Source organism: Dermacentor variabilis, chromosome 3, assembly GCF_050947875.1.
Source record: "Dermacentor variabilis isolate Ectoservices chromosome 3, ASM5094787v1, whole genome shotgun sequence".
NCBI lineage: Eukaryota > Metazoa > Arthropoda > Arachnida > Ixodida > Ixodidae > Dermacentor > Dermacentor variabilis.
Window position 1 is genome coordinate 222,299,125 of NC_134570.1, and position 7,389 is coordinate 222,306,513.

The following is a 7,389-nucleotide window of genomic DNA, read 5'->3' on the forward strand; positions in this document are numbered from 1 at the left end:
GGAGAAAGCTTTTGACTGTGTTGCTCATGTTATTTTAATTGCCATTGTAAAGCATATAAATGTCGAGTCCATAATTACTGACGGAGTGGCCATGGCGTACCGGAACTGCAGTACAAAGCTTATAATAAACAAGTCACTGGGGGCCCCCATCAGCCTTCAACTTTCCGTGCGTCAGGGCTGCCCAGCCAGTCCACTCCTGTTCTGCATTTATCTAGAGACTTTGTGTTCGGAAGTGATTAAGAACTAATGTATTCATAGGTTTACGATACAAGCGTCAGAAGTTAAACTCTTGGCCTATGCTGATGACGTAGCCGTGTGTTTCAAAGACGAGGGGAGCGTTTTGCAAACGTTAAATGTTGTTAAAAAATTTGGTGAAATCACTGGAAGTAGAGTAAACTGGAGCAAGTGCCATGGTATTTGGCATGGGGACTGGCCTAAGATACCCGCCATCTTTGCGAATGTCACGTGGACGACAATGCCAGCAAAATACTTGGGTGTACCACTTGAAGCTTATAAACAGAGCGATGAATACCGGCAGTGCGAGCTTAAAAGGGTTAAAGAGAAGGCTGAGGCGTGGAAAGCCAAACACCTTTGAGTATTTGCCAGGGCTACCGTCTGCAACTTGTTTTCCGTAGCTAAGCTATGGTACGTTAGCCAATTCATTTTCTGTAGCAGGGCCAATGTGCAGAAATTGCACAGAGTTTTTGCCGTGTTTGTGTGGTGTTCTGGATGGGTGAGATGCAGCCGCAACAATCTGTTCAGACGAGTGACAAATGTAAAGTTAAGGCTGGCCCACCTGTTTGTGAGGCAATTAGTTGGACTGTTCTTTCTCTTCAGGAACAATGATGATCCATTTCTTCAATCACTACGCAAGGTTACACTCGCGCATTTGTTACCAGAGTTTATTATATGCTCTCAAAGTGTACCGGGTGTAGTATTCGGTTCCTATAAGGAAATTGTGCTCAGGGTTCTTTTCCTTGCTATACGGTTTTCTAAAGAATATTTACGGTCAGAAGAAAAAGGCTGCGCAATGATCCATTGGACAGCCTTCTTCTCCCACCTCGGTACCAAACTATATACAGTCGAGGCCTAGGCCAGAATGTTTTGAAACGTGTTAAAAAATGCAAGTACCGCCTGTTATGAAAACTTTCTTTTTCAACCTACACACAGGTACACTCTCAGTTGCAACGTTCTTAGAAAAAAGGGGCTTTTACATGCCATTGGGCTCACATTGTTTCGTATGCAAACAACCAGAAACTATAGACCATATTTTCTTACAGTGTTGGGCGGGAGTTTTCTTTTGGGATGTTCTAAAGCGAACAATAAAGAAAAATTTCCTCTTGATCCATATGGTATAAGGTGCCTACCGATAGATGGCGAGGACGGAACACCTTTTGATCAGATAATGTTAACTGGCCTCTACTGTATATGGCGAGCCCACATGGCAGGCTTCTATTGCGATCCCGATGCAAGACCAGCCCATGTTTTCTTTCGAGAACAAATAACACGTTTTCTTGATGTGCTTGCTGCACATGAGTGTCCTCCGCCTTGGATGGCCAGGATAGAACCCCTGGCTAATATTAAAGAATGTTAAACAACGCCAGCTCACATATAACAGGCGGCTTTTACTTATAAATTTTTCTTAGCGGATGAGAAGTTCATCTGTCTGTGTATATACCTCCTTATGTTGAACTTCCTATGTAAGGCTGATTACCGGCAATAAAGAAAAAAAATTGTCTGCGTGGCCTAATGGATTCCACTTCCGGCCACAACAGTGAACGGTCGTGCAAGCATGTGCTCCCTCGGAGCGGTTACAGCGGCCAATGGCCGCGGAACTAGGTGCTCTGACAAGCAGGCTGAAGATAACCAGGTTGTTTTGCCGCATCTGCCCACAGGTGATTCCGTTTTGAATACGGTTTTTTTGCATGGTTGCCTAAAGGACAGGCCGTATCGTTGTGAGCATTTCCGCGACGCACTCAGCCGTCTTTCACTGCTGCCGGAGGTGGTTGCCCTCGGGGCATGCCAACTGAATCACGTGCGGGCAGTCCCGTTCAAGGACGAGGAAGGAAAGAAAAAGATACTGGCTGCAGACACCTTCAATGTCAAGAATGAGCGCTGCATGGTTATAGACCCCTGCGACAGAGGAGTACGCCTGAAGCTCTACTGGCTACTCCGCGGTGTGCCGGACGACGATGTGCGAACGGCTCTGGCGGTCTACGGAAAGGTGACTGAAATCACAAGAGAGAAATTTATGGTGAAAGGCTGCATTGATAAAGGATCAACAACGCGCTCCGTAACACTAAAACTGAAAGTGGGCGTCACCATCGAAGATTTGCCTCATCAACTTCGTGTTGCTGAAGATGTCGCACACGTCCACGTTCCAGGCAGCGCTCCGCTCTGCCTCCGGTGCCGCGGCATCGGCCACATACGTCGGGAGTGCCGTGTTTTACGTTGCGGGCTCTGTCGTCGCTATGGCCACGACGAGACCCAGTGCGTGCGGTCCTACGCCAGCGTAGCAGGCCCAGCCCGGAGGGATTTGGTTTCCGAGCACATGATGGACGCAGTTGATGCTGAAGAAGCTACTAAAGAACATGGCGAGGAAGGAAAGACTGAGGCTGAGACTTTGTGATTAATAGGAAACTAAGTGAAAGCATTTGCGTTGAAACTTCTGTAAAACAAGGCTGTTGTTTATCATCCCTCCTTTTTGATCTTTACCTCGAACCCTTTTGTTTAAGAGTACTTGCAAATCAGATTATTTGGGGCTACACTTTTTTCAATACTGAAGTTAAGGTCCTTGCTTACGCTGACGATATAGCAGCCTTTTGCGAAGATGAAAGAAGCGTGCGTGAAGTTGTACGAGAGGCTAAGGATTTTTGTACAGCAACAGGAAGCGTTATTAGTTGGTCAAAATGTTTTGGCTTCTGGCATGGCAACTGGGAACACGCTCCAGACACGTTGTGCAACATACAATGGAACACCACTCCGGATAGCTATTTGGGAGTTCCACTGAAACACTATGAGGACAGCAAGGACTATTGGGCAGATGAAGCAGGAAGAGTTAGATAGATAGATAGATAGATAGATAGATAGATAGATAGATAGATAGATAGATAGATAGATAGATAGATAGATAGATAGATAGATAGATAGATAGATAGATAGATAGATAGATAGATAGATAGATAGATAGATAGATAGATAGATAGATAGATAGTACTTTTATTCGTATCAATTCTCATACACAAAAATCAGGCCTACCAAAGCCTCACCAAGGGCTTGAGTGGCAGCGCCTGGCAGACAGCGAATATTAGCAAAACAAAGAATAGAGATATTGCAACAAACTCGACAAGCAAACAAAAAAAAGAAAATTTAACAACTCAGAGAGACAGATATGGAGACATAACTATTACAACATCAAAAGGGATGAGAACAATATGGAATTAAGATAGTAACACTCGATTAAATAATTACGGGGTAGGAAGCAACGCAGAGACGTACCGCAAAATTTTTTTCAGGGTGTATTTTGTTCTCATGCGGAATACACTAGTTAAGTTACAAACGGGAAAATCGGGGGGACATAATTTTTCTATGTTTTCAAGAGCCGCTGTTTGTAATGTGTTTCTACTTGCTAAGTTGTATTATGTACTGCAGGCGATAGGAATTACTAGAGTTTCGGCACAAAAACTTCATAGGGTCTTTGCAGTTTTTATCTGGGGCTCCACTTGGGAGCGCATGAGCCGTTGCAACCTTTTTCATCAAGTTAGAAACGGGGGCTTGGGACTATCACATGTATTTTTCAAGCAGATTGTGACGAGATTTCTTTTCTTGCGTGAACAGGCTGACGTTTTTCTTCGAACTGTAATCCAAGTGCGGTAACAGGATTCCTTGTCAGACTACGTAATATCAACGTATTGTTTGAGGCCCGCAGTCTTATCTGGCTACCTACGAGAAGTTATATCTTCGGTGCAGATTCTTAGGTCAAGATTCTCCTATGAGTACCTAACGAGTATGACACGTAAACGTCTATACAAAGAGCTGCTTGATGTTTTTTTGCCGATCCCTGTGTACCGTGGCTTGTACCAGTTGTGCCCTGAGCGAGACGTCCTCAAGCGTATTAAGCGAATGCCGGTGAAAGCTTCAATGAAATCTTTCTTTTTGCAACTGCATGCCGGCACACTATCCGTGAAGCCATGGTTACACAGCAAAGGCCTTTTTGTTCCATAGTCTGACAATTGCTCGATTTGTAGAAAACCGGAAACAATTGAACATATTTTTCCTGACTGCCATGACGCGATGTTCCTATGGGATGTACTTCGAAGGACCTTAAAAAAAGACCTGACTTTAAGCCCTTTTCGAATTCGGTACTTACCGTGTGCTGAACCAGAAGGAGTACCCAGTGATATGTTCATGGTCATGTGCATACGCAGTATCTGGCGATCAAGAATTGACGTCAGACATGCACATTTGTATCCCCAATCGGCAAGACATTATATCGTAGAAGCTGTCATTTATATTAGGGATGTTTATAGGTCCATAAATGATCCTCCGGAGTGGATTACTGTTATTGATGAATCAGGCAAAATAACCCATTTTAAAGCATACGAACTAGCCGAATGTCTGGGGATTTGATGTATTTTTGTTTGCTATTATGTTTGTACAATGTTCGTCACAGGGTAAAAAGAAAAAAAAAGCGTGGCCTAATGGATAAGGCGCCTGACTTTGGATCAGGAGATTGCAGGTGCGAGTCCTGTCGCGGACGTCCTCTGAAGACTTTTTAGTTACACCTTGAAGAATACGTATTAAACATTTCTGCACGACAGAGGCGCACCTGTCCGCGTGGCCTAATGGATAAGGTGTCTGACTTCGGATCAGAAGACTGCAGGTGCGAGTCCTGTCGCGGACTTTCTCTGAGTATTTTTTATTTACACATTGAAGAATACGTATTAAACTGTTGTGCACCTCCGCGGCGCACTTGTCCGCGTGGCCTAATGAATAAGGCGTCTGACTTCGGATCGGAAAATTGCAGGTTGGGAGTGCTGTCGCGGGCGTTCTCTGAATATCTTTATTTACACCTTGAAGAATACGTATTAAACTGTTGTGCACCACCGAGGCGGACTTGACCGCGTGGCCTTGGATTCTACTTCCGGCTACCGTACGGTACGGTCGCAGAATGTCTTGCTCCATTGGGGCGGTTGAAGCGGCCCAGCAGGGCCCTGGAATCAGGTTTGCGGAGTCGACTACACAGGAATATCAGCTTGTTTTGCCTCATCTGACATCAGGTATGACGGTTTCTCAGACAGTGTTTTTGCACGGAGACTTAAAAGCAAGACCGTGTATCGCTTATAACATTTTTGCGATGCGCTTGCCAGAGTACAGCTTATGGCGGAAGTGCTGGTCCTTGGGGCCTATCAAATGAATCATGTGTGGGCGATAACCTTCAAGGATGACGACGCAAAGGAAAAGATACTTTCACTCGAGGCGTTCAGCGTCAAGGAGCTCCGGTGTGTAGTTATTGACCCGTGCAAACAGGATGTGCGGATGAAGCTTCACTGGCGCCTGCACACCACGCCCGATGACGAAGTTGGAACGGCTTTGGCACCTTTTGGCAAAGTTACTGAAATTTCCAAAGAGAAGTGGCGTGTCTCAGGCTGGTACGAGAAGGGCTCTCACACACGTTTGGTGTCCTTGCGTCTGAAGTCCGGTTTGTCGGTCGAAGACCTGCCGCACCAGTTGAACATAGGCGAAGACAACGCACTTGTATTCGTATCTGGTAGAGCGCCGCTCTGCCTCCGGTGCCACGGCACTGGTCACATACGGCGCGAGTGCCGGGTACCGTGCTGCGGTGCCTGTCGCCGCTATGTCCACGAGGAGACCCAGTGTGTACGCAGCTATGCGAATGTAACCGGAACAGTCGGAAGCGACAGTGTGCAAGAGCAACCTATGGACCAGGCCGACGCCGAAGAAGCTTCTGTGAGAAGTGGGCATCGGGCGAGCAGGCAAGAGAACCCGCCTGTAGCGTCTTCTGTAAAGGACAAAAAATTACAAGCGGAGGACGAAAAACAACAACCGGCTCACCCAAGAACACACGAAAGCACTCCCGAGATAGAAACAAATCTTGGAGGTGGCGCATCGACTTCGCAGAATGACTCGGAGAACGAGGCACTCCCGAGAAGTGAGAAAGAAAGTCAACCTGCAAGAGTTGTTACTAAGAGACCTCATGAGAAGTTGGCTAGCGACGAGGATTGCTCCGACCCAACGAGCGCTGTGGGACCACCGCCGCTGAAGTCAACGACCACTCGTAGGAGCAGCTTCAAGCCCAAGCCGACGGTCCCACCAGACCGGTTGCGAGCGCCGCGAATGCCTCCGCACTAGCGGGGGTACTTTTTTGTCTTCTTGTTGAACTGTATGTACGGGGACAATCATGTATACTTTGATTGAGTTGAGTGTCTTCAAGGTAGAAGCCGGGCTAATTACCAGTATGGACGAATCCACCTGCTGTGCACACTGACCAGTGATGTAAATCTCCCTCTCCTGTCTTTGCGTAGCGTATTAGGTATTGTGAAAAAAGAAATAAGTCAATGGACCCAAATCTTTCTGCACTTCGTATTACAACGTTGAATGTACGGGGATTGACAGCTAGACGACGGCAAGTGTAAGTTAGTCGCCTAATGCTCGATAATGACAGATATTTTGGCTATTCAGGAGACAAAAATTGAGAGTCAGGAAGCAATAGACCGGATGGTCGAAACCTTTAAAGCAAGATATAACGCTTGTGTGTGTCATGCTGCTGGTAAGTCTGGAGAGTCTGCCCTTTTTTGCGCAGTAGTATCGGAATATTAGAGGAAGCAGTCCTCACCAGTCAAAATGGTCGGCTAGCCCTGTGTGATTTTTCTTTTAACGAAGCTGAGTGGCGCCTTTTGTGCATCTACGCCCCCAATAGAGAGAGGGAGCGCAAGGGTTTCTTCGAGTATGTTGAACCGTATATGTCTTGTGAAAGGAAAGTTGTGCTTCTTGGTGATTTTGATTCTGTATGCTTCCCTGAGGAGACAGTGAAAAATGTGCCTATACAAGATGTGAGCGCCGATCTACTGAGCACAATTAGAAGAGAAAAATATACCTTTGATGTGGGGGCTGTACTCCGTCGTAATTGTGTGCAGTATACGCGTTTCCAAAGCGCGAGTCATGCCAGGTTAGATCGCGCATACATTTCAGCAAGCCTTGTGCAATTATGCTTCAAATACATGGTAAAGCATGTAAGCTTCAGTGACCATAGCCTGGTGATGTTTGAAATAGGCACAAAACGAAAAATTTCACAGTTTAGTTGGAATCTTTGGAAGCTTAACGAAACGTTGCTACATGAAACTTTTATGCGGGCAGTGACAGAAAGTT

The 7,389-nt window shown here is 46.1% G+C and overlaps 1 non-coding gene across 1 annotated transcript; it reads left to right on the forward strand.

Moving 5' to 3' along the window:
- The first annotated feature begins 4,830 nt into the window (after window positions 1–4,830).
- TRNAR-UCG (transfer RNA arginine (anticodon UCG)) lies at window positions 4,831–4,903 on the forward strand. Its single transcript has one exon. It is a non-coding gene; the product is annotated as a tRNA-Arg (tRNA).
- The last annotated feature ends 2,486 nt before the right edge of the window (window positions 4,904–7,389 follow it).